This window comes from Lytechinus variegatus, chromosome 17 (genome assembly GCF_018143015.1).
Source record: "Lytechinus variegatus isolate NC3 chromosome 17, Lvar_3.0, whole genome shotgun sequence".
In the NCBI taxonomy this organism is placed as follows: Eukaryota; Metazoa; Echinodermata; class Echinoidea; order Temnopleuroida; family Toxopneustidae; genus Lytechinus; species Lytechinus variegatus.
Genome location: NC_054756.1, coordinates 8607758 through 8612852, shown reverse-complemented (window position 1 = coordinate 8612852; position 5095 = coordinate 8607758).

Genomic DNA, 5095 nt, shown 5'->3' with positions numbered 1-5095 from the left:
TATATGGTATTAAAACTTGATTTTTTTTAGGTGTGGAGTATTTGTTGATGCATAGGTGCAACTCGACCTCACCCTCTTTTTCTATCCATCTATCAATCTGTCTGTCTATCCATCTATCTATCTGTCTGTCTATATGTCTATCTGTCTGTCTATTTATCTGTCTATCTATCTGTCTATCTGTCCGTCTATCTATATGTCTATATATATCTATCTCTCTATCTGTCTGTCTATGTATCTATCTATCTATTGTCTATCTTTATGTCTATCTATCTGTCTGTCTATCTATTTCTATCTATATGTCTGTCTATCTATCTATCTTCTTTATCTGTCTGCCTTTCTGTTTGTGAGTCTATCTACCTTTCTGTCTGCCTATCTATATATCAGTCTATCCATCCATCCATTTCTCTACATGTATCTATCTATCCATCTACCATACCTTAACCTCTATCTGTTCATCTATCTATCTATCTACATGTATGTATGTATCTATCTATATGTCTGTCTATCTATTCATTCATGTTTTATATATCTATCTATCAATCTGGCTGTCTATCCATCTATCTATATGTCCGTCTGTCTGTCTACCTATCTGTCTATCTATATATATATATATATATATATACAGTGCGTCCCAGAAAAAAACGAAACCGAGATTTAGCGATCATTTATCATTACTTAATCATAAATAAAATAGACAAATGACCTACCAATTTAAAGCTTAGAATCTCCTCTTTCATCTGATATTACTTAGATTATTTCTTATTCACGCATGAGTGAGCAAATGCAATTTGAAGAAAGGATATCAAAAACTCATTTGGCGGGGGTATCTGGGTTTCAAATAGAAAACCACATTTTTGAAAAGTTCAATATCTCCTCTTTAATTTGATACCTAAATTACAGAAAATGGTAACGAAATAACAAAGTTCTGGTCATTTGAAATAAGGCTTGAATTTCAATAATTTCATAAAATGAAGAGGTTCTCCAGGATGGCTTTCAAACTCTCTCGACACTCTGTTTTGTTGACGATCAGCCATGCATTAAATCTTTTGTTCACCATGCGAAAACTTCTGTGGGATACCGGTGAAAACATGTTTATCTCATGAAATTATGGAAATACAAGCCTTATTTCAAATGAACAGAACTTTTTTATTTCTTGACCATTTTTTGTAATTTTGGTACCAAATCAAAGAGCAGATATTGAACTTTTCAGAAATGTGGTTTTCTCTTTGAAACCCAGATAACCCCCGCCAAATGAGTTTTTGGTATCCTTTCTTCAAATTGTTTTTGCTCACTCATGCGTGAATAAGAAATAACCTAAGTAATATCATATGAAAGAGGAGATTCTAAGCTTTAAATTGGTAGGTCATTTGTCTATTCTATTTATGATTAAGTTATGATAAATGATCGCTAAATCTCGGTTTCGTTTATTCTGGGACGCACTGTATATATATATATACAGTGCGTCCCAAAAAAAACTATACACTTTTGAAATGGCTGCCAAATAAAAAATGTAGCACTTTGGGGGAAAAGACTTATAGATATGGAAAGCCAATAAAGTCAACTTTCAAATGACACCAAAAAGTTGGAAAATTATTCATGCTTGAGCGAGCACTGCCCACTGAAACAGAGGGTATGCAAATTAGGGTGGGCTGGAATTAGCCTTCCAATTTCTTTCAGATGTTTTGTTTGGTACTTGCAAAGTTGAAGGTTATTTGGTGAGTTAAAGATCAGATGTTATCAATTTGTTGTTTGTGAAAATTTCATACATTATTAAATTGAAATTTAATGCATGAGTGATCATGAATTGCAATTTTTAGTGCAGCTTTATCATGTGGATCATGTGGATCTTAACAATGTGTTCATGACAGTCAGGAGAAGAGGGGGTAATATGACTTAGGTAGGTGAAGTAAGTTGATGGGCTTAAGGTCAACAGAACATTTAGCAATCCCTCCCTCCATCTCTACCCCCTCCCCCCACTTCTCTCCTCCTGGGAGACTAAGCTTGGCTAGGCTGGGCAGGAATTAGCCATACAGTTTTTTGAGAGGTTAGTCCTTGGGAACTTACAAAACTAAGGGTGTTCTGCTATTCATGAGTGAGATAAGTTTTGGTTTTAATAGGCAAATTTCATGAATTACTCAATCGAAATGTACTGCATGAGTGAACAGGAATGCAATTTTAGTGTAGCATATTCATCTTGTGGACATCAGAAGTGTGTTCATGAGAGTCAGAGTAACGTGATGGTACATGTACCTGTTACAAGCAAGAGGGCGAGGTATGCTAAGAATTGGTTAAAAGGGCATTCCTCTTCTTTTTGTCGTTTAACAAATTAAAAGTCATAGGTACCCTCCCCTCTTCACCTCCATTTTCCAGCCCCCCCCCCCCCCCCTCTCTCTGTCTCATCTCCCGGATTGTAGCCTTTTCAAAACTTAACTTCCAAGTGACCGGTGGCTGATGGTCAGTTTGAATGATTGCCCAAAAAAATTAATGATTATGATGATTAATGAAATAATTTATTGGAAAAAAAATGAATGTTTTATTGATCACATTGCATATTGAATGAGTTAATTTACTGATAAATTGTTGATTGAATGATTGATAGGAAAAAGTTGATGCCCTAATTCAGAATTAATCATTAAACCAACATTCTGCTCTGGACTTCACACGTACATAAGAATAGCCATCAGTCTCTCAACAGGAGGGGAGGGTGGGAAAGAGGGAGGGGGCGGGGCTGAATGTTCTGTTGACCCTTATTCCATCAACCTACTTCTCCCACTTAAGCCCTATCTCACCCCCTATTCTCCCGACTGGCCGACTCCCATGAACACATTGCTGAGATCGCCATGATAAAGTTGAAATGCTGCTCCAAGAGATCCAAATGATAAAGCTGAAATGCTGCTCCAAAAATGTAATTTGTGTTCACTCATGCATAAAAGTTAAATTTAATAACTTAAAAAATTTGCTTAAGCTATCAAAACTGATCAAGGTTGATCATTAATTTATCACAACGCCCTTAACTTTGTAAGTTCGAAATGATTTGCCTCTCAACAACTGAAATAAATTGGAAGGCTAATTCCAGCCCACCCTAATTTTCATACCCTTTGTTTCAGTGGGCAGTGCTCGCTCAAGCATTAATATTTTTCCAACTTTTTGGTGTCATTTGAAAGTTGACTTCATTGGCTATCCATATATGAGAGTCTCTTTCCCCAAAGTGCTAGATTTTTTATTTGGCGGCCATTTCAAAAGTGTATAGTTTTTTTTGGGACGCGCTGTATATATATATATGGGTGTGTGTGTGTGTGTGTGTGTGTGTGTAAAGTTATACATGCACAACAGCTTTTGGCAACTCTTTTTTATTTAAATATTGTAAAGAAATGGATGAAGAGAACATCCATTTCTTCATCCATTTCTTTACAATATATATATATTTAATCTATTTATTCACGTGTCTATCTATCTCCTCATTTGTATATCTATCTAAGCTATCAGTCTGTCTGTCAGACTACCTACCTATCTATCTGTCTGTCTATCGGTCTATATATCTATCTAACCAGATATACCGAGACATCCATCATGTCTATCTATGTATCTATCTTTTTATCTATTTGTCTATCTATCCATCTATCAGTATATGTGCCTATTAATCTATCTAAATAACCTATTTTTTATACATCTATCCACCTATATGTCTGTCGATCTAGATATCTGCCTATCAATCTATCTTTCTAAAAATATTTCACTCTATCTTTCTCTCTCTCTCTCCCGTCCCTTTTATCCCTCCCTTTTCCAAATTGATTGCTTGTCTGGCCGTTTCATGAAAGAACTTTTGTCGATGTTTTATCTCACCATATCTATTTTACCCTATAGTTACCATAGTAACAGTCAGACACCTGTAGTACTGTAGTCGAAGACAGCCTGTCAGATTTAATAACTTGTTAAAAAAAACGTAAAGTAATTTTATATTTTTCTCTGTTCGAATGTTCTTCGTTCATTTAGAAATTAAAGTTTGTTGAACCTTATCAAAGCACATGGTACGAAAGTTTATTCACCCTTTAGTGTATCACCAAAATTTGCATCATAATTATTTGCATGGGGCCAATGACTATCGTCTACGACGCGAAAGAACGTCTATACATATTAATATGCTAATATGTAAATGAGCGTTATCAGTGAAAGTAAAGGGATCCGGTAAAAATACTACTAGTAGTTGAGCTCGCCTGTATAAAGCCCCTGGAAGGCTGTATATATGAGACCTCGGTATTTAACCAAATCACGTGGACAGGTTGCTCTTAAATTTACCAGTCCAATCTCTTCCGGTAAATGAAGACAGGATTATCCATTACTTGGTAAGTTTTTATCATAAAACCACCTGTAATTTTCTGGATGTAACAGAATTCGCAGACGGCTTGCAATGAGATGTTTTGTGTTTTGAGATTGACTAATCGTGTGTGGGTGTAAGTAAAGTTGAATTTCCTTCGTCTTCTTGAAGTTCTAGTTCTACCGGTTGAACTGCCTCCTTGGTACTTCTCGTGGAATAAAATTATGGCAAATCCCCTGACTGTTGCATCGATTCACTCTATATTTCCCAAACTACAGACCTACTACAACCGATGACATATAACAGGGGCGGCGGAACCGCCCCCCCCCCAAAAAAAAAAATCCTAGTAGCGAGGAATAAAAAAAAAATCCCTTTTTGAAAAATGGAAAGTGCCATTTTTCAAATCGAAATAGCCTTTTTGAAGTAGAACCAGTCATTAAAAGAAAATACAAAAATATAGCTCGAGCTGAAAATGTGTTATTATTCCAACCTGAAAACTGGACATTATAGATACTTTTTTGTAACAAAGAACAAAAAGTGTACCTTATCAAATAATAATTGATGCGAGTGCAAAAGACGAGCCAAAATTTGTAATATTCCAACCTGAAAACTAGACATTTATTCTATTAGATTGACATTTTGATGCGAGCGAAGCGATGGCCAAAATTTGTTGTAATTTTATAAGCTAAAATGGCTTGTTTTACTTCAAAAAGGGTATTTCATTTTGAAAAAATGCACTGTCCATTCTGAAAAAGGCGGGTTTTTTTTCCTTACTACTTG